The 23,355-nt window shown below is 39.7% G+C and overlaps 2 long non-coding RNA genes across 2 annotated transcripts; both read left to right on the top strand.

Annotated features, from left to right (window-relative positions):
* Positions 1-112: 112 nt before the first annotated feature.
* On the top strand, positions 113-1,736 carry LOC146315031 (uncharacterized). Its single transcript, XR_014771841.1, has 2 exons — positions 113-406; positions 516-1,736. It is a non-coding gene; the product is annotated as an uncharacterized LOC146315031 (long non-coding RNA).
* Positions 1,737-16,499: 14,763 nt separating this feature from the next.
* On the top strand, positions 16,500-17,851 carry LOC146315030 (uncharacterized). Its single transcript, XR_014771869.1, has 3 exons — positions 16,500-16,600; positions 17,116-17,187; positions 17,795-17,851. It is a non-coding gene; the product is annotated as an uncharacterized LOC146315030 (long non-coding RNA).
* Positions 17,852-23,355: the final 5,504 nt, after the last annotated feature.

The raw sequence follows: 23,355 nt of genomic DNA, 5'->3' as shown, positions 1-23,355 counted from the left end.
CCATCTAGATAATTTTAATGTGAGTTGCAGAGATACCAGCCGTAGACTTGTCTTCCTTGTCTCCAATATAATAGAAGTGAGTGGCACTCATGTTGTTGTGCTAAAAAAAACAAAAACAAAGAAAAACTCAACAGCCATGTCTCTTCCCAAAAATCATGACCAATACACGGACCATGCTGAGAGCAGTTTCATGTAGGAACAGTTTTCTTTCTGGCAAACTGCATCCACCAACAGTATCACCATACAGAAGGACGTGTGTCTGCTCATGGATGAGAAGCACATGCTCATAACTGCACGGGATGTAGACATTAATGGTGTCCTCTTAGGCTACAGTGTAACATTAGCACTGCTGAACAAGCTAGCACAGTGATGCGGTTTGCAGATGTAGTTGGGTAAAAAGAAAATAGTTCCAATACTATTTTTCCCCTCACAGTTCTGATACTGAGTGCAGATCCAACACTGGTGCAATTTTATTTTATTTTTTAAATTCAAGGAGTTCCATCCACCTAGTAAAGACTCAGCTTTGTTTTCTCCACAACCCCCAAACGGTTCAGTCCAATCCAGTTTACAATCACAAAAGAAAGCCAAAGTTCCGCACCGATTATTTGTCCTCATACTCCAGAGACATCCTGCTTACCATGAGCTGGCTGCAATAATACTTTGCAAAGTGACCTGATGGTGAGTTACTGACCATGTAAAATTTGGTGTGAAGTAGCATTTCGGGGCTGATAAATGACATTGGAGCAGTGCATTATTGTGTACTCACCGACACTTGATGCGACATTTTTGGCAGTATTTGAGCCATTTTTTGACACAGGTACCAAGTCGGAACAATTGTATTTCCTACATGGAACAGTTCACAACAAGGTCTGTGGATTATCTTGACTAACCGGGTCATGATTTCTGGAAGGAGATATTACTGTTGAGTTTTTCAAACTTTTTTTTTTGGCACTTTGAGCACCAGAAGCAAAGTGCCAACAAGGAAAATATGTATTTTTAATTTTGTGCTCAACTGTTGCCTGAGCAAGGCACTGGATGTCAGTAAGTCTGTGGAAATATTACAGAAAGATAAAAGTTCTTCATTCAGTCTTAAAAATGTGAAAAAAGTTCTCATTAGAACCCGATTAAGGCCATACATCCAGTGACAGGATCTCCACCATAAAAACACTTCACTGATGGAACTTGCACTTGCTTTTGACACAAAAATCCCAGGAACTACCCGAACATCAGTACATTCAGACTGTTCTGTTAAATATGAATGTAATATATATCCTCATCAGTGCTATTATGTGTATATCAAATGAAGTAGCATTATGAATAAGCTGTATTTAAAATGCAGATGTACAATTTCTGTTATAACTTTTACTATCTGTAACAATATTTGCTGTAATTACAAATAGATAGAGACACTAACCTGTAATGTAAAAGACTGTCCATAAAACCTTGTTCCACTGCTAGAGCATAGAAATCTTCCATTGTTTAGAGCAGCGTATATTAAGAGTAACGTTATTATTATTATTGTTATTATTGGTCTAATTTTAGGACTGTTTCTGTGTTGGTCTTGAAGCCTAATAGATGCGCTGTGAAATCTTACATATGGATGGATTTGTGGAAGGAGATAGCACTTTCTCCGCTTTAAGGAGTCTGTATATATTTGTCCTGTTTATGCATTCATTGAGTGTATCAGATGTAGCTGCTGTACAGTTGATGTAAAGAGTAAATTAGAAGATGATAAATGTTGAATTTGTCATATCTTGCTCTCTATTGCTTGCTATCATGGTTTCAATGAGGACAACATGTTTAACCAAAATTAACGTGTCTGATAACATTCCTATGAGGTTGTGCAGCACTTTTATTCAACCCAAATTCCAAAAGAGTTGGGATGTTGTGTTAGATGATGATGGACAAGGGGGAAATCCTGGAGGAGAAGGCAGAGGGGAATTTGTGGCAGGGCACTGAGGCAAGGCTGGGGGTAATGGGTGGGGGGAGAACGTGGCTTGGAAGTGGGCAGGCAGGCATGTTGGTTGGTGGGCTGTGCTCCTGAAACACAAGGAGAACAGGCTTAGATTTCCAGGCGAAACACACAAACAAAAAGTAAACTAGAATCTGACATTCAAGGACCTGAAGCACACTGTGCTGCTGGGCTGAAACGCTGATCTGCAGAGGACTGGAGTGAAGCACAGGTACTTCATACTGCAGGGTTAATTGGTGGATGGATTTCAGGTGCGCAGACTGGGAGGGCAGATAAGCAGATTGTTGCCAGGTGTGTGAGCAGAGCCAGGAAGAGCCAGGAGGGGAAGACCACACCCACAACACAAATACACTCAAAGACAGACAGGAGGGACAGGTGGAGAGGGAAACTGAGGAAAATGCTGGGGAGGTTACTGGAGACATGGCTGTGGCCATGGCACAGTTCTAAGTATACTGTAAAAAAAAGTATTCCTAAAACGACAACTGAATGATGAAATCTGTGAAAATAAAGTATACAGTTATACGGTTGTCCAGCTAAGGTCTTGATTATAATTACATCAAATTGATTTACAAAAACTAAATCTTTCCACACATTAAATCATTTCTTTTGTTTAACTGCTGTTGACCCTTGAGTGGTCAAAGACAGTTGAGCACCAAAAAAAACAAAAAAAACAAAAAACAAAACTCAGATCTCAGAGAACTCAAAGTTCAGATAAATAGACACAAAAAAACAAGAAAAAAATGAAGGAAAGTAAAATGAGTGCATGTAAAAGACCTACCACCCTCTTTCACAATCATCATCCGTCCTGCATGATTATTGTTATGTTGGTGATGGATCTCTTGGATGAGGGTGAGACAGGATCAGGATGGAGGTGTGGATGAGGATGATGACTGAAGTTCCAACTGAAGAGCTCTGCAGAAACCAGAGTGTTACTCATCACAAGTCCAAGATAAATGTACATTAAGATTTATTTTCACATAGTTCCTCCTCCACAACATTCTCTTCTATTTTTTAATTAACTCATAACTAATGCAACATAATAATTCAACTCACAGTATACCTCAGCGGTACATGAATTCAACCTAAACATCTCAAAACATTAAATCCATCCTTAAACTGTTCTCTTTATGTTCAGCTCTCAGTACTTTCGTAGCCTCTAACAGAAACTTTAAACTTGAGGGCTGTGAGCTATGTACAATCAACAGAAGAAACAAAAAAGGAGGAGGTGTTGCCCTGTTAGTGACTAACAGACTGAAGTGTAAAATAGTAGAAAGAAAGTCAACAACAATAGAAAATATTACAGAATGTCTGACTGTAGAAGTAGATGTGGACAAAACAAAAAAAAATCTAATAATATTGGCACTACTCTACAAATCTTCACTAGTTGCATCTGGCAGTTTTGGTCGCATTGCAGTAGGTGCTTCACCATGTGTTGCCTGGTGGGGATCTACACTCTACTGTGAATGTTCTGGTTTTATTGATATCCTTTCCATGAACCCGTTGTTTAGTGACATAAATTTCAATTATTTCAACTTTGTTTCTGAGAAATGATTTTCTTTTGGCAACTGACTCTTTATACTACAATACCCATGAGCATCAGCGTCAGTTACTATAGAGAAGAAGTCAGTCAGAAGCGTGAATCAGAGATGTAGCGAACAGTACTGTGGTTGTATGGACGGTATTTATAACCGGCCGGCAACAATCCAACTTCATATCTTGACCTCATTACGGACAAAACTGACAGTGAGGTCACCACTGAGGCCACTGCTGAGGTCATTGCTTAGGTCACCCAGCATTTCCAGCCTCCACCTGACTGCCTTCATTGACAGGCAGAGAATGGGGTGAAGCTATGTGGCAGAAAATTAATGGGACACAAACAGCCTGGTCTAATTATGTCCGCTGCAGGGCCCCGTAGCTCTGCCAAGGTCGTTATCTGATGGACGCTCAGTCACTGTGAACTCTGCGACGTTTTGAACCAGAGTTCACTCCAGTGCCACCGGCTGCGCAGGTCAACGAGCGGTCAGCTGATGGGAGGGTGCATGGGAACTGAAGAGGGGACGCAACACAACACAAGACAAGACAAGACATCACAACGGTCATGGATGTGTATTATACAACTGACGCACCAATGAGAGAAAGTTGGACTCACCAGCTCTGACTATTGGCTGAAGACACCAAAGTGCTTCAACATACAGACGGAAGCTGAGCACAGACCTGAACTGAGACCAATTTTTCTATCAGTGACGCCACCATAGCGCAGCTACTGTAGGCCACATGTTTTTAATATGCTTATATTTATACATGGACTTTTATACCTTTAATGGACAGGACAGATGAAGTGAGGACAGGAAACAGGGAGAGAGAGTGAGGAGATGACATGCAGCAAGAGGGCCACAAGTGTGAGTCGAACCCACAGCCACCACAGAGAACTCACAGCCTCAGTGCAGACCACCTGGAAACAGGTTTTGTGCAGGAAAACAATGTTGCCCACCCCACACATCACCATCTTTGGGGTTCACTTCTGTATCTCAGGCAAAGGTGACAGCTTTTGCTAAATTAATGGCCTCATTCTTCTTCAACAGAGAAAAAAACAGAAATATTATCTTGAGTCAGTTTGATGGACGTCAGCTGGTACATTTATACAATTGTGGAAATCAGAAAACTTGATGCATTCTAGTGCTGGTGAGAAGATGGTCATGAAATATAATAGTAATCTAATCTATATTATAGTAATCTTCTAACTGTCTTCTTCTTTATAGAGCACTTAAATCCACATTATAAAGTGCTTAACAAAGGCAGCAAAATAAAACAGCCAACTAATAAAAGCATCAGGTTTTAAGAAAACAGATAAAAAAAACAAGAAAAATAATTTTAAGGAAAGTCATTTCAAAGGAAAGTAAAATCAGGAAAGCCTGTCCAATAAAAGTATGTTTTAAGAAGGAACTTGAAGGAGATCACTGACTCTGCTGACCTGATTTCCTCAGGCAGATTGTTCCAGAGTCTAGGGGCCCTGACTGCAAACGCTCTGTCCCATTTAGTTTTCAGCCGGGCCTCTGGAACAACAAAAGACCTCTGCCCAAGGATGTCAAAGTACGTGCCGGCGCCCACGATAGAGGTCATAGATATGACAGGGAGAGTTTGTATTGCCATGTGCTGGAACCAAGACAAGAATTTCTGTTTTATTTGAGTTCAGCTGGATCACATTTTTGGATGTCACAAAGGCAGTCATTAAGTGAACTCAGCTTTCCAAGGTCTGTGGATTTAACTGGCAGGTACATCTGCATATCATCACCATATAAATCCAAAGAGACACCATGTCTGTGAACAATGTGCCCAAGGGGAAGCTTCAATAAAGAAAATAAAATAGAATACTGTCTTGTACTGTTTCTACCCAAAAATTATCACATATATGCAGGTTTTATAATGTGGGTAAATCTACTAAAAATAGGCATTTTAATCCTTTGCTATTGCTTGTAAACAAGTTTTCCTTTTTTGTGATGTGTGCTTGGAAGCCGAGACTCAGTTCATGTCTGTCCAAGAGAGAAAAAGAATTTAAAAGTGTCTGTGTGTTTAGCTGTCAGTACTTTTGTAGTTTCTAACTGAATCTCTGTGATTTGAAGTTTAGTTTCTCTCCAGTGACGCTGTTTGTACTTTCAGGCATCTGCTTTATTTCACTGGTTCATCTTCGCTTTCAGCTGTGTCGGAGTCTTAAGTTCCTGCTGCTGATTTTTAGATAACAAAACAACAGGAGACTTTTTTTGTGAAGAAATAATAGAAAATATGTTGTGTTGTTTTGCAACACTCAGCTCTGGTGCAAATCCCTGCTGTGCCGACATGTTTTCATCTCAATTCGTCACATCCTGACGAAATGTTACCATCTGATACTAAGTTTGGCTGCTGTATCTGATGCGGTCAGCAAGCCCTTTGTAACACGTGGTCAATGCTGTGAAAGGGCTGCAGTTTGGTTAGTTTTAGGCACAAAAATTACATGGTTAGGTTTAGGATAAGACGATATTTGAGGTTACCATAACTACAAAAGTCATGTGTCACTGACTGAATAAGGATTTGGTTTCAAATGGACACAAACCGCATTCTGCTGACTAAATGTCCTGAGTTTGTTTGAGCCATCCATCCACCTCACCTCCTCCACATGTGGACACTCTCCCTCTTTATAACAAGTCTGCAGCATGGGTCATCTCATGCAGTTGTGGATGGATTTACATCTGAAAAGCCCAGTGTGTTGGTTTCTGCCATGAACAGGTATCTGTATGAGTTACTGAGGGGTGGTGGCTGATGAGCTGGAAGTGACACCTGGGTGGCTGTGCAGGGGTGTCGCTCTTAGCCAAACCAGGCCAGGGTAAAACAGCCTTAGAATTTACTGATGGAACATGCAACAGATGCTCATTTTACACTTAAAAGCAGAAAAGATTTATAGCGTTTCATCTATCGATTAAGAAAAATGCACCAAATTTGCAACCCTTACACCAATGCAATGCAAAGTTCTGCTTTTGAATGCTTTCGTCCTTATATAAGGAAGCACAGTTGTTTTATGTGTTTATCCCCTTTCCAGGAACTTAGGTCTGCCTTTGATGGCATGTTGATGTCTATCTTATCTGTCTTCATGCACATGGTCATTGATTATGTTATCCATCAAGTTCAGCAACAAACTGGAAGTCTCTTTTCTCTACACATAGATCAGTAGTTTCCTCTGAGTGGTGAAGAAAGGAGATTCTGCTGTGGTTTCATCACTATATATGGATACAAATCTTGTACTTAGCTTCTAATTGGGGTTTTATTTTGCCCAGAGAAAGAGAGACTGCAGAGAGGGCATGTTGTGGTCAACGTGAGGTCACCGATAAAGAGAGGGGTCCTGAAGTTACAGTGATGAGGACATACAGAGGGTGCTCCTTTGTCTTCCTGTTCAAAAAGGTTTCCCTTCTGTATTTCTGAATTTGTGAAAGCAGATTGTATTTGCATGACAAATTTAGAGCGCACTGCATGACATAACTCCAAATAAAATTCATTAGCACAGTGCTGTATGTATTATATATAAGAAAAATGAACATTCAATGCAGTCTTCTTTGAATGTTAATTGTGAATTGTCACTTTCATTTGGTTGTTTTTGAATGACTGATGGATGCATGAGGAAAGAAACCATACATGATGTAAAACTGCTACATCTCTTTATCCGTCCCATAAAATCTATTTTTTCTTTCCCTCTGAGCTATAAAAATCCTTCCACTGCACGGCCTCCCTCCCTCCTTACCCTGCTGCTCCTCGTATTTGTGTGTTTTCCGGTTCAAAGGCAGTACTTGGGCACGATAAGGGACACCGATTTGCAAAATGAGGGAGAAAACAGGGTCAGATGGTGACTTGGATAAAGCGCCTACATCAGCTCCTCAGCCAGGCAGCCAGCCGGTGTGTGTGAGTCCAGATATTTTACCTCCAGCTTGTGTTTTCTTTAAGTTTATTTCCATCGCTGCTGCTGTCACTGGAAAAACCACAACGCTGCAATCTTGGTGGTTTTTCTTTTTCATGCTTGTAATTGAAAGTTTACATTGCCATTTAAGTGCTGAGTCAGTGTCAGCGACCTTTGGGGCTTCATTGTGCGACTTCAGGAATAAAAATGGACTGAAGTTAAATTCTGGCAGCTGTGGAATACCACCAGCAGTTCATCCATCCTGAGCAAGCAGAGAAACGTTGCCCGATATGTCCACTGTCTTTGTTGTCTTGCAAAATTAGAATGATCCATCCAAAGTAACCAATATTTAGCTGGTCACTCTGCTTTTGAATATGTTTTTTGGTCTGTTTTAGTCCAAAGATACATGTTCTTTTTTGCCCACAATTTGCAAAACCCAGAGAGTGTTACACAATCTCAAGTTGTGTGCAAACATTCCATTTCGTACGTGCACTATAGCTCACACCATCCCTTAAAGAGTATTACTCCCTTATGATCAATATGTTCTCATACCTAAATGACAGAAGAGGTTGATTAAATGTCAATCCCGAAGGGACACGAAAAACTGTCAGAGAGAAGGCCTACCAGTGACAGGCAGCACTGGACCTTAAGTACCAAGGTATCAAAGTAATCTATTACCATCATACAAAGTTTTCATCCCTTCATGCGACACAGATTTATAACATACACAGATTCTTAAAACCAGAATAGAATAAGATCAAATATAACAAATTAAAACAAAACAATATGTACAGTTTTTTTTTTTACATATGATAATAACAATAACAACAGTGATAAACAAGCTACACTTTTTGGCTCCTTTTTTTTCTTTTTGGATCATGACCCTTTAAAATGAATCAGTTTCACAGGTGTCAGGCATCAATACAGGCTTCTACAACAGAAATAATGACTACAGTTATTCCTTTATTGGAAAAGAGACCCTCTGTTGAAAAGTCATTAGTCACGTCCACATGAATTAAATGCAAAATGTGCTTTATTCTTTATGGTGAGCAACTATAAACAACTAGAACTGTATGGATTTTCCTTTAATGTTTGTTTATGTTGTAGCAGTGGGGTCAATCAGTTTACTGGAAAGAAAAATTAAAAATTCACTGTGTATTTCCTGTGTATTTCCTGTGCTCTCATGCTATTTGGTCTTTTACCTGAAAGGTAACTATATGAAGCAAGTAACTAATTACCACTTTCTTAATAACTGGTTGCACAAAATACCTCAATACTGCTCGTCTGCTGTAATCCAAGTCTCCTAAAGCTCCAACATGTCAAGTTAACTAAAAATATTATTCATATTTTTAATATTTTATTATGTTATATTTCTATTATGTTGTTTTTAACATTTGAAAACTGGTCACCATTCACTTCCATAGTTTTGGAGATTATGCAACACTGTTTTCCTGTGAAACTCCACCTGACCCTTATGCCTGATCTTCAGTCGGCATGAGGGTGAGTAGATAATGACTGAATTTTCATTATTGGGTGAACTATCCCTTTAAGTTGCTGCAAACAGATTTTGTGCAGGTCCTCTAACACAGACTTTACTGTCTGAAGCATGTTTAGTGAGGAGACCTGAACTCAAGATGGAGAAAAATCAAGTGAAGGGCCAATTTTATCAAGTTACTACAACTTGGATTTAGTCTTAAATCAATTAATGCAGAAATTTTAGTTTAAATTATGCAGAACATAATGTTTATGTAATTAGGAACATTATTGGATCAACACAATTCATCAAAATACTTTGTTACTTAAAATGTTTATCTAAATGAATTAGAATTTTTATCTTGCAGCCATGTATTTGATTATTACAGGTCCCCTGAACTACTTTGGACTAAAATGAGACAATTTAATAATCCTTGTCAGTTCATGAAAGAGGATTCTTCTTCTTTTCAATTCACTCTCAACTACAAAAGACTAAAATATTCCAAAAGACAAAGAAACAAACAAACAAATGAAAAAACAAGCAATAAATTGGCAGCGTTTTGCAGTTTTCCATAGAGCGGTTGACACGTCGCTCTGTACCTGACCTCCTCACCTCTCTGGACTCGTGTCGCTTGTGTTCTGGTTGAGAACAAAAGATACACATCAGTAATGATTTCTCTAAACGCCTGTTTCAGGTCATTGGGAGAGTGCTTAATTATTATAATGAGGTAAAAGAGTGGTGTTTAGAGAAAAATTAACCAGCTGACTCGGACCAACGGTGCGTTACGGCAATTTGCCCACCTCAACAAACAAAGTCAGGTCAGGTTTATTTATAACAAGCGTTTTAGGAACAAGTGTGAGGAAAATCTTTTTACAGAGCGACAATAAAGATAATGTGAATACAGATTAAAAAAAAGAGAAATGACATGCAGAAAATAGGGTGCTGACTAGTGTGCATCAAATTTGGCTAAATATTCTTTATAAAAACTTGAATCTTTTCTCATAGGTAACTTCAACCAAATAGGGGGCAGCATATCAACAGAAAGTTGATATGAAAGGGTCTCCACCCCTAACATGAGAAACAAGGAAATGCACAGTTCCTCCAATAAATATCTCTTTGTTTCAACAAAATGCAAACTTAGCCAAAGTAAGGTCTTCTGGAGGATTTTCAGCTTTTAAAAGCTCTAGCTGGAACTAAAGGTTAAAGATGTTAGAAATGTTATTTTCACATGCAGGGGTGAATGTCTGAAGGTGTAGTGGAGTCACAGACCAGCTGGAGGAAACATAGATGGTGCAGCAGTCGGAGGAGGAGGTGGAGGAGGATGTGGAGAGGGAGGAGGGAGAGGAGGAGGAAGAGCGGGTATGGACATACAGCCGTACAGCAGATAATTATTGGCTTTGTCAGACAACATCTGTTATGTCAGCATTCCAGCCGTCAGCCTGGAGGAGGACGAGCTAAAAACCGCCTGCAGAGTTCAGAGACAGACACAAAGACAGACAGAAACAAGGCCAGACACAGGAAGGCAAAACCCCGCGTTCACTTTGGACACTTTGGAGTTCACCTTCACGTTTATGTGAGCGGAGAGTCTGAACCTTCAGCCTGAGGGTCAGAAGTTCAAATCCCTGTCTGCCCCGCTGCGGTGTCCTTGACCAAGACGGGCTGCCCTCAGGCTGACCATGACCTCTGACCTTCAGGAGTGTCCTACAGGTTTAACACAAACTACCCTGGTCTGTTCCTCTTTCACAGCTAAACATTTAAATGTACTCTTTAGGAGTTAATGTGACTCTCACCTGTAGAATCCTTACTTTGTCATTTAGTCCTCAGAATTCAGCCTGCAGATAACAGAGCCGGCCTGAGGTAGACGTGGACTTTGCAGCTGCTCAGACTTTACTGACACTCACCAAACCAACAAATTAAAATCTGTGTCTGTGTGGTGGGCTTTGTTCTACAGTTTGTTGCTTCTTACGACAGAAAATCAGACAGTCATGCCACCTTAATGCAGCAGCTGGCCAGGTGTCCAGCTGTTTTTCTCTGCAGTCTTCACACAACTCCTGTCATTTTTCATGTGTACAACTGAATGCATCAGGAACACATTCAGCAAAAGACAAGTGCTGGCTGTTATCCCCATATGTGCGTTTATGTGTAGGTGTAGTCACATAACTGTCTCTTAAACCTGCCTACAGACACACAACTTTAAACTTTTGATTAGCGTGCAGAGCACATGACAAAGTCTCCATAGTCAGGTGACCTTCACCATCATGGTAAAAAATAATCACATGGTTAATGTTGTGGAATGGTTGCAGTTTTCTTACCTTATCTTGGTTAGGTTTAGGAAAAGATCATAGTTTGGGTTCAAACCAGTATATCCAATCAACCTCTCGTTTAATGTTGAACTTGACAGGTGGCTCAGGAATTTAAGCACCATTATAGCTAGACTGACTAAAAGGGTGTGGGAGAACAAAGTGCTGACAGAATCCACTAAGATCTGAGTCTGTCAGGCCTGTGATCTCAGCACCCTACTCTATGGAAGTGAATAATGGACCACCTACACAAGGCAACAGTGCTGGTTCAGTGCTTTCCATATGCCTCAACATTAGCTGGCAGGAGCGTATCGCACACAACGACATCCTGCAATAGGGCAAAATTCCCAACAGGTACTCCCTGCTGAGTCAACATTGCTGTCGATGGCTGGGTGAATGGGAGGCTGCCAAAGGACATCGTATAAGGGCAGCTGACCTCTGATTCAAGAATGTCTGCAAGAGAGACCTGAAAGCCTGTAACATTTCCCCACAAAGTTGGGAGGCACTGCCCAAAGATTGGAACGCCTGGTATCAGTCTGTCTGCTGGGACAATGCAGGTGCAGATATGCAGAGAGGCCAGCTTGTAGTAGAGAAGAGGAATCCGGTGAAGCGTGCTGCAGAAACAGTTGCAGTTGCGCTCACGTATCGGCCCGTGCAAACACACAAGACGATGCCAAGACCCTTATACAGCCGCCCAGAGGTGCAGCTTGTGTCCTGAGACTGAGCTGCCAATGATGACCTTGACTTTTGGATTCACATGTGACACAAACAGCGAGTTAAAAGTATGAGCACAGTAATTTCACTTATTTACTTCCCATCTCTGAAACACATAGCAAACCATCTGACTGAAGGACTGATGTCAGTGACTTGGTTTTGTTTTAGAAGAATGTTTTTCATTGCCAGCAACTCTAAAATAATTGCTTTCTGCAATTTTTTAAATATGTATGTATGTAAAACATGTTATATTGACATGAAAAAATCAAACTTTCATACTGTACATGGCTGACTCCTGCTGACATTATTTTCATCCTTTAAATTAAGAATTTAGGAGTCAGTAGCAGACTTGTTAAGACAGAGATTCTTCCTGTGCAGTTCGACTGACTGGTTGTCTGACTGACTGTCTGCCACATACCAGAGTACAGTTCAAGAGTTCAGTTAATTCATGAACTCTGTCAGGGCACCACACCCAGCCAACGGCACATTAAAGCCCTCTGTAGGAGTGTGTGTGTGTGTTTTTTTTGCTGTTGTGTCCTCATGCATTAGTGACTCTACAGTATGCATGAAAGTGTTTGAGTTTAAGCTTCTATACACGCACAGTCCACCCACACAGGTGCTTTCACTTATTCTGCCTGATTGGACCTCTGTGGGCGTGGACATGCTGTGACTGACGGCTCAGTGACTCTTCTGTTGTGTTGCTTGTGTTGCTTGTGTCAGGGTGGAACAGATTAAACCTGCAGTAGTCTCACCAGCACTGTCCACAGGCTGCAGCTGTGTGACGCTCTGGTTGTACCACAGCTCTGTTCAGAAGAGGAGCATCTTCAAGCAGTCTGTTTCTCTTCTTTTCATTTTATCTCTATATTGTATCTGACTGCATTTTAAGGTGTATTTTAGCAAGAGGAAAATGGTAGCATCCCTTCTCTATCACAGACATCAAAGCATGTCATAAACAAACTAAACTGTACAGGCAAAGTCACTAATGAATTATATTCATCATTAAATATTAATACCATATCAGTTGTTGATGACTGCAGGTGTTTGAACACATTCAGACATATGAGTTGCATCAGAGGATGTATTTGATATCAACCTCAGGTCAGGGTGAGGCAACAACAGAAAAGGCCCTGTTTAAATGATCTGCAGTGCATGGTATGATGCACGGGAGGATCAAAACTGTTAATGACGGGTCACGGGCCAAAAGCAAACACCTGTTGTATTGTGTTGCTAAGATGCAAAATGGTATGAGGATGCCAAGTTCTCATAATTGACAAACTTCCAGCATAAAGTGTCACTCTGCCAGCCAGTAATTAGGAATCCTGCATATTTCACCACACAAGAAAACAGCATATTTATGTTATAGGTTTTTAAAATTAATTTAATTAAGTTAACTGGTGACTCTATATGTCAGACCTGAGATAAACTGGTCACTTGACTTGGAGACACCTCTCATTCAATGTTTTGTCTTCATTTTTAGAAAAAATGCTTCAGATTATAGCAATAGTATGAAAAACTGTCATCAATGTAAAAGGACATAAAACAAGAACATGCACACTTCTAGGTCGATAGGTGCAAAGGAGGACACCATGGGTCAACAATGAAAAGTAAAAAGAGTTTTGCACACTGTCTTCTGCAAATGCAATGAAAGATTTAATAACAATGATAATGTTAAATCTTTGATTGCAAGTGCAGAAGACAGTGTGCAAGCATTCTGTATATTTCAGATGTTTAAAAAACAAAAAATATTTTGTCTTTTTTCACATTTTTTGCTTACTCCACTTATGCTACATGGTGCATATACTGGCCGTTACGTCAGGCACAAGACACAAAGGAGTTATGTTTAGTGTCTCAATCAATCATAGGTTTGTCTTGGACGTAACATAAATTAAACAGTTTGTCGTCTGGCATTCCCCTTAAAAGCCAGCTGCACCTGCAACCCGACACGATGCTGTTTAAGCAGCACATTCTGAAAGTTGTAGAAGCGAACGGTTCTCTGCTGAGGAAACTGATTAGCTTTTTCATGAACTTGGGATGCTGGAATGACCCATGTGTAAAGAAATGCATTGCAGCGGTAACTTTGACAGTAGTGGTGAGTGCACAGGGACGGCTCACATGAGTCTCCAAATCATCTGATGGGAGTTGATAGATGTCTGTCACAGCCTGGTGGGAAATGGACTGATATGTGCTGCTGTGCATCTCTCTGTGTGCAACAAGCAGACTGTAAGGACATTGCAAACCCACCTAAGTTAAGATTTAGAAAAAAACTCTTCCCCTTTATGGGGGTGCAGGCTACGTTCTGCACTGACACTGAATATTTTCATTGGATGTAAATCATGCACCATGGACTCGTCCACTGTGAATCTCATTCCTAGGGCTGTCCATCTTTCTTTTTATCTTTGTGCCTGTCTGCCTTGGAGTGTAGCAGCACCAACTGGGGGACAGGAAGCCACAGTTATTAGGAAAGTATCAAGTCATGTGTTTTACAGAGGAACTTAGTATGGCCTCAGTCTTTGTGCAGGCAGTCTGTCTTTATTAGACATGCACTGGCTAAATTCTGCAAGAACAACTTTGTTTGGAGCTTCATAAGCCAAGTGATGGAGTTTCCTCAGTGGCCTCAGGTATGTATAACTTGACTTGTGACCTGCTTGAACTGAGCAATGACCTGACTTGACTTATACAAGGGACTTGATTGCTTGATTCTCTCTACAGTAACTTAAAACTTGCTTGAGACTTGAAGGTCAAGACTTGAGACCTGCTTGTGAGTTGCACACGTGTGATTTACTCCCTCTTCTGTTTTTAATAACTGTATGACTACTCTTTTCTTTTGGGCTAATCTCTGTGTCTTACATGGAAGGGATGACCCTCACAGTGGGGAATTTGTCAGACTTTAGTTCTAGCATGTCATTAAGACTTTTTTTTTGTTTTCCACAGTTTGGTTTGGAAAAGGCTGACTGGTCTGCAGAGAGCCCTGAACTCAACTCCATCCAACACCTTTCCTGTGAGCCAGACCTGATCACACAACATTAGTTTTGAATATCACTAATGTTCATGTGGCTGAATTGGAGTAAAAACTCCTGCAGCCAGATTCCAACATCTCTCGGAAGGACTGAAACCAGAAGAGGGAATGTTGTCATAAAAATGAATTGATATGGCACCCGACAGTCAACGCTACATACTGAGGTACAACTTACTGAGTATTTCTGATTAAAACCTTAGTCATCTTTATCCATGTGTGTCATCACTCTTTATTGGTCTTTCTAGAAAAACCAGACAAAAAATTATATATGTTTTTATTAGTCTGTCTAGACTGGAGACATCAGACAAAACATGAGACATGTGGCCTCATGCAGCAGTCACACATCATAGTTTAAACATCTTTGAACAGACTTCCTGTCACACCAATACGGCATTTACTGGTATGACAAAATGTAAAAATAAAGTGTCATTCTCAAAGGAGAACTAAATACATTTTAAAATAGAGCAATGGTAAATTGTGTATGTACCCAGTGCATGCTGGGATATGCTCCAACCCCAAAATTATGCTTAACAGACATAAGTGAGTGTTAGAATGTATGCTTGGATCTTTATAATGTGGAATATATATAGAATGAGATTGTAGAAATGATGTAGCAGGTGGAACAAATCTAACTCAGATGTGGTCAGATATGTCTTAAGACCTAATGATGTATTGTGAAGGCTGCTGTCATACAGCGTTGCCATGGCATCACGGCGAACATCCATGACAGAGGAAGTTGTTCTAACTTGATGCTACATGGTCCAACCTGCCCCAAACTTCACATGTTTGATGAGACTCCTGGCCTGGAGACATCTGCAGGAGAAAAAACAATCAGTGAAACAATCAGGTAAAATGACTCAATAGTTTGTCCTACAAAATTTCAACAAAGAAGCCCCTGCAGTGTGTTTGGCCTGCATTTATGAAAATCAGTATGTAATCAGTATGTAATCACATGTAGCATTTTGTCCAAAATGTACAAAAAGTCTCTTGGAGCCATACCCTCAACCCAACAGGAAGTCAGCTATTTTGGATCTCGTATGACATTCATCATTTTGATTTACATGTGTGGTCTACCCTTGATATACTGGAACATAACATATAATTACTGTGTGTTCTCTCATGTGACCTAGTGGGGACAGGAAGTGACATTGAACTCCTTCCTGTGGTGCTCAAATACGTGAAAAATCAGAGCCTTGCTGAGTGGTCAGCATCTGGCAACATGCCTGCAGCTGACAGGCTGGTGACTGGCATGGACATGTAAGGGGCCAATCGTTGCTGCTTAGAGCCTTAATTTCTACTTTATTTTCATCAAAATGTCTGTATCTGTGTTCTTTAAAACAAAACCTAATAAAAAGAAAATAACAGCAAATACATGCACACACTCAGATTACAGTCCAACCATATATGAGGTTTCGATCTCGTTCTGTTCATAATAAGAGCCACTGTTGGACACAGAGGAAGCTGTGAACTTGACTTTTACACAGCATTACTTATAGAACCTAACACCACCATCACAACTTCAAAAGCAGAAGTACATTTTAATATCCAAACACAGCCGACGGTCCCCTCATCTGAGGAACAAAACATCGGCCCTCTTGTTACGGCCCTCAGACTGCTGCTGGACCGTCTGACTGATTCAAGATGAAGACCGAATCCCAAGGGCCGACAGTTACTTTTAATAATCCCAGTGTTTATGAGTTTGGAGGTAAGATTTGATTCCACTTGTTTATACTGCACTATTTTTAACTTTAATTTTATTATCATTATCTGAGTTGGTTTTATTTTCCATCTTATGTGATGCTTTTTATGCATTCTATTTCTATTTATTTTATTTTACTTTGACATGTATTGTCTGGTGGGTTTTATCCATGTGAAGATGCATTCTATGTTTGCTATCTATTCTACTCTTAAATCTCATTTTTCCAGTAATTATGGCATTATATTCCTGTTTTTATGTTCATTCTATGCATGTAATCTCTTTGTTGTGAAGCACTTTGGGCTGCAATTCTTGAATGAAAGGTGCAATACAAATACATTTTATTGTTATAATTATTATTATTATTATTATTATTATTATTATTTTTCTTGTTATCGTTGTTGCTGTTGTTATTTATTCTTTAGTCTGTCATCCTTTTGCTTCTAGATATATTCCACAAGTTTGTCATTACATGTTTTTGAAACTTTTGAGACTTACATTTACATTTTTTTAATTTGTTGCAGAGGAACTTGAGGAAGATGATATCTATGTCAACGCAGAAATACGCACTGTGGACAAAACGCCTGCCACTTCAGGTACATTAGGAACACGTGCTAATTTAAATTGATTTAACACACATAAACCATTTGGGTTGCATTTATCCATTAATCACAGATTTATCAATCAATCATGTGACTGAACATGTGGTACTGGAGTCTATCATATATATTTGAAGGCTGCATTATTTCATTGTACTAAAACTCTAAATTAATTAAATTAAATAACTGAAACGAATATATATATATATATATATATATATATATATATATATATATATATATATATATATATATATATATATATATTCGTTTCAGTTATTTAATTTAATTAATTTAGAGTTTTATATATATATATATATATATATATATATATATATATATATATATAAAGAAGTCTCAGGGCAGTTCTAACTTAAAAAATTGCATACTGCAGACATCTGCCAGTATGCTGATCATTGATGATCATGATTTAATTGAACTCATTCAACTCATCATTTCAACAGATTTCAAGTTAGAAGAACTTGTGTTGTGAAGAGTTCTGAAAATAAATTGAAAGTTTATTTTAATTAATTTGAACAACTAAAACTGGAATATTTACCTAAAAGATTGTTTGTTATTTTATTTTTTTATTTTTTTTTCTCAGATAAGAAGATTCCCTCCATCGTTCAGTCTTTTTCACCAGTAGCAGTATGTTGGGGGATACTGTTGCTCATCATGGCTCTCCGTATCCACTGTGAGTATCAACCAACAGTCACTTCATGCAGTCTGTCAGGAAAGCTTTAAAGGAAACTTCAGCATTCTGGGGAAATGTGTTAATTTGTTTGCTTTCTGAGAGTGAGATGAAAACATAGATATCAATCTCATCTCTGTGGTTAAACTTTTTAAGTACATTTTTCAACATATTGTATTTATTTTCTTTCACTCACACAGGACGGGGGTGTTTTGAACTGACACCATTATATCCATCCATGCTCTCTTTGAAGCCATTTTACTGTGCAGAACACAGAAGTTGCTGGTCTTTTTAAGTTCCCATAAAGTCATCTGGCCTAAAAGTGACAACAAAACTTGTTGTATAGATATTCTTGGGTATCATTAGTAGTATTTCAGAGTCTCAGAACAGTTGATGACATATCCTGAACTCAACACCAGTAAATTTGCATCCAATGAAATGCATGCTCACTTATGATGCAGTGAGCATGGAGGGAGAATACATCCATTAAAGCATCTGGAAACTTGACTCAAATAGTAAAAATGCACATGCAATATCAAAGTTTAGTGTCTGATCAAGCATCAACAGATCTGAGTGAAAATAAACTTTCATATCTATTAGAAAAACTGCTTCAAAAACAGCTCATTTTGCTGTTTACCATGCAGGACACAGGAGTTGGAGGAGTTTGTGTTTGTGTGTTAGTGTGTGTTATTCTTTGACAATATTCTTTAGTGTGACTTTGTTGTTTTAACACATTTGGTTGGACCAACAGGTTCTGTGTCCCAATGCAAGAGAAATATTTTTTTCCTCTTTTTTACATTCCAGTTACTTCTGTCCTTTCTGCCAAGCTGAGCGATCAGATGATCAGTTCAGAGGAATATGATCGATGCTCCTTAACCAATGCTAACTTGAGGGAGGACTTCAACAATCTTCAAATGCAGAGAGACAAAATGGCACAAGCTCATTCTGTTCTAGAGAGAAACATCACAGACCTGAGAGGAGAAAACCAGCAAGTGAAAGCAGAAAACCAGCAGGTCAAGGAGGAAAACCTGCAGGTGAAGGAGGAAAATCTGCAGGTGAAGGCAAAAAACCTGCAGGTGAAGGAGGAAAATCTGCAGGTGAAGGAGGAGAACCTGCAGGTGAAGGCAGAAAACCTTCGGCTGACAGCAGAAAACCAGCGGCTGAAGGTAGAAAACCAGCGGCTGACTGGAGGACAAAGCACGACCCCCTGGAAATATTGACATCAGCAAACAGAAGAAACACCCCGTGACTACTGGTGTGATTTGTTTTTTAAGTCTGTAGACAGTTTGAATAGTTTTGCAAATAGTTTAGACAGCTGATATTTGAAATCCATTGATTTAAATAATGTTCAGTTGAACTGATTGATTGATGATTTCTTCTTGATTTGGACCCAGATGTATTCCATCAATGTGGAAAAGGAAAATCCTTCTTTATTTTAAACCTGGCTGATTTCGGCACAGATCTGTGCCACGATTGTGGTTTATAGGAATGGCTGCTCAGTAACCATGATAACTGATAATGCTGAACTAGCCTGCTCCATGGCGGCCTATTCTTGAGAACTGGGACAAATCATTTCATGAGAATGTAGTCTTTAAGGATTTCTGTTACTTTCAGATTACCTCAGTATAAAATATGGTGAAACTGTACAGCCTAATATAGTATTGTTAGGACCGGAACTAATTATTATTTTCTCAATTAATCAATTAGTTGTTTGACCCATAAAATTTAGTCACAATTCAAAGATATGCAGTTCCCTTTTAGAGAAGAATAAAGAAAAAACTTCGCATTTAAGAAGCTGAAATCAGAGAATTTTGACTTCTTTTAATTTAAAAAAATGACTCAAAACAATTAATCAATAACCAAAATAGATTAATTTAGGAGTTGATTAATAAGTCGATTGTCTGTTTCTCCACCTGTAATCCTACTAATAATCCTCATTTTTATTGTATGTATCTGTAATCTGATTATATCTTTTTATCTGTAACTGTATCCAATTTTTTTAATCCCATTACATGTAATCCATTACTCTCCAAGCCTGCCCATGTGACACCAAACTTTATTACAGGTTGTAAGGTACATAACGCTGTGTGTGTCATGTGACTTTTGTGTTGGAAGTTACTACACATGCATGATGTGACTTTTTGCTGTGAATTCCTTCAGTCACACATGATGTTTGTCAAATGACTTTAGTTTTGTGTCACTTCAGTGACATCATGTGATGTTTGTAACATAATGTAGTTTTTGTAACCCCAAACATGGTCTTATGCTAAACCTAACCTAAACCAGTTTTAGACGTAAACATAACCAAACTGAAACTGTTTGATTAATCATGTTTAAAAAGGCTTTCTGCCTGCACCAGATACAGTCTCTAAAGGGCACCTCGTGCTTCAGTGTCGGATGCAGAGTGGCGTTGACAAATGGGTGACCTGTGGTGAGTTGGGGTGAGGACGTATTGCTAAACCTGTGCCTGCTGCTGTGCTTTGTATTTTGGGATGTTCACTGGACATTGATTCAAACTTTACTCAGCAATCAGTCTGATTTTAAAACTGAAACTAAAGCTGAAGCTTTTTCTTGCACGCCTTCCTTCAGAATGCAAAAAAAGTGGTTAACATGATATCATCATCAAGCTCGTGTTTATTGCATCCAGGGCCCCCCGTCGTGGCTTTGTGGCCCCCAGGGACCACTGGTGTCATGAATACTTATGTACGGGTAAAGGTAGAGACTTAAAAATGTACACAGAAAAATATAAGTACCCCCAAAAAAGTGCTTAATTGCAGTAATTAGAGAACATGTAATTAGTTACTTCCACCTCTGAATAAAAGTTCTTCAAACAAAGAACATCACCACAAACTGAGCTTTAACTGAGTGTTTCCTCTTCAGTGTGTTTTGGAGGCAGTCTGATCTGAGAGACAGAAACAAGAGATGTATGAGTGAAAATGAACACATACACACACACACACACACACACACACCGGGTCATGGTGGGGTCCGCGGCCGAGTCAAACGGGCCGCGGCTGCATTCCTGTATGGAGGTTTGTGTTGATACGTGCGTCGCAGCGCTGTGCGGCTGTCTGGGCTCCCAGCCTGCGAATCCAAACACGGAGGGGTCAGGACCTCGCCGTATTTGTTTAATCCCGAGATAGGTGTCACCGCGGCGGGGTTACAGCGAAGCAGCGCCAGGCATAACTGGCTCCGGAATGACAACAAACACAGTCGGAGTGTTGTTCCAGCTAATTTGCTTGTGTTCTCCCAAAGCCGGAGCTTAGCTGACAACACAGGACGTTTAACTCGATCAGTGTTCCGTTTTTTATCTGTTTTATTTTTCACATAACGTGTTGTTGTTGCCCTCACTGTCCCTCCAACCCAGAACTTAACCCAGTCCGGCCGAGCCCGGTCAGGCCCCGGTCCTGTTTTAATAGCTTCCTTTCATCGGCTTTAAATTGTTATGGTTGGCCGTCATACTTCAGCAGCCTCTTCAGATAACAGAGAGCCAACATGAAAACAAAAAAGGACATGAACTAACAACCACCCAACCGACAAAGTGACCTGGTTTTAATGGAAATTTTATTTCAGTGTCAGCTTTGTCACATGTGTTTTCTGCAGACTTTTCTTTTTTAAAAATATTTCCTGGTGGGTGTTTATGCCTTTAATATGTAGGACAGTATGACAGGAAAGAGTGAGAGAGAAGATGCAGTAAAGGGCCGCAGACAGGAGCTGCTGCAGAGCACACGGGGTGAACACTGCACCAACTGAGGCACCACACCACCTTCTGCAGACTTTTCTGATAACGTGTGCAAATTACAACGTTAAGCTTGAGTCGCTTACCATGGACAGAAAAGCACAGGCCAACCATTTAATAACAAATAACATAATTAGACAGCTAATTAACTCTAAAAAAAAACTGCAACCAAATTAAATTTGTTTTCAACTGTGCTTATTTATATGAAAGCCGAGAACGGCCATGACCACAGTTATTTTTTTTTATTACTGTTATCTAAAGATCACAAGCTAATTACAGTACATTTTTTTTAAATTTCGAGATAACACAGCTTCTTTTCACAAGTCATAATGGTTCAAGTCATCTCGTTCTCTCGAGAAAACAAAAGGGTGCTTTCTCGAGGTAATAAGCTTTAGTTGGAAAAAAGATGACACCAAAGATAATTTCGTGCAAAAACGCTGTCGTGGTCATGAAAAAAAAACTGAGCTGCAGTTTGCAAAATGAGAGAGTCGAGGATTTCAGACTCAGCAGAAATGACTTCCAACTTTGTTCAACATTTGAAGCTGCACAAAGAACGATAAGCCAAGGCTAATATTAACATAGTTAGCTCATGTTAGCTAAATGATGAGTAATTTTGTAAATCAGTGAAGGTGGAAACTCACAGCTACATGTGACTTATTCAGAACTCAAAGTTTAGGACTTTGGACTCGTCAGTCTTGACTTGGGACTTGAGTGCAAAGACTTGTGACTTAAAAAACACTGATCTCTCCAGGCTGCAATGTTGACTTGTTGGTTCTCATCAATTGAATCCTCTGGCCACGACCCAATCAGTGATGTCATAGCAGGTGAAGGTGCTTTAGCTTTGACAGCTGATAGGATACACCTGCTGTGACATCACTGACTGGTTGCATGTTTGAGAATTTGCCAAGCGGCAGGAGTTGAATTAGATCTTGATACGGGTTAGAAAAGACGTGACCTGTTCTGAACCTGCTGGCCGTCTGAACACAGCTTACATGACCGCCTCAGACTGACCCTCTTTACAGTGTATCCGTCTGTCCCTGCTGTAAAAGCAGAGCAGACTGTCTGTGTGTCTTTGTGTCAGTGTTGTTGCTGAGTGCAGTGACCTGAGGTTACACTCTCTCTGTTCCCGTTAGGGTAAATATCCCTCTATTAGCAACAAGTGGTCTGAAAGCTCTGATCCTCTCAGAGCTGCTGGAAGCTTTTAGAGAGAGAGCAAGCGAGAGAGCGAGAGAGAGAGAGCAGCTCAGTCTGTTTAACCCTTACAGCCATCGCTTCTGTCTTTCTAATCTAAATTGGTTTAAAACAGAGGCATCAACTAGAGCTTCAGCTGTTTTTTGCTGTGGGTTATCATGTTGTCATTTTTACGGAGCTTAGCTAAAGTTTGCAGACACTTAAAAGCAACACACAAGTGATGATGCATGTGCCACATCCACACCCTTTGACTTTGTTCACAGTTTTTGCAAGTCAGATCCAAACCACAGGTGGTTTAACTTTTACAATTGCCAATCAAATTTCTACTGATGCACCTCAGTCTGGACACTGGATGCTAAAACTGGATTTCAAAGTGTCTTTTGCATCACTTGCAAGCCAATTGGAGGCCATTGCCCCTTTTTGCTCTATTTTACAAAAACAGTTAAGCAAGTCCAGTACCTCGTCAACTTTCTCTTTTGCTGCTCCCTGTACTTGGATATGCTGTGTTAGGCTCGTCTATATTGAAAAAAAAACATGTTTTGAC

Source organism: Lutjanus erythropterus, chromosome 14 (genome assembly GCF_056507025.1).
Source record: "Lutjanus erythropterus isolate fLutEry1 chromosome 14, fLutEry1.hap2, whole genome shotgun sequence".
NCBI classification, from domain to species: Eukaryota; Metazoa; Chordata; class Actinopteri; order Lutjaniformes; family Lutjanidae; genus Lutjanus; species Lutjanus erythropterus.
Note: the sequence above shows the minus strand (reverse complement) of the source record. Positions and strands in the feature narration are given on the sequence as shown.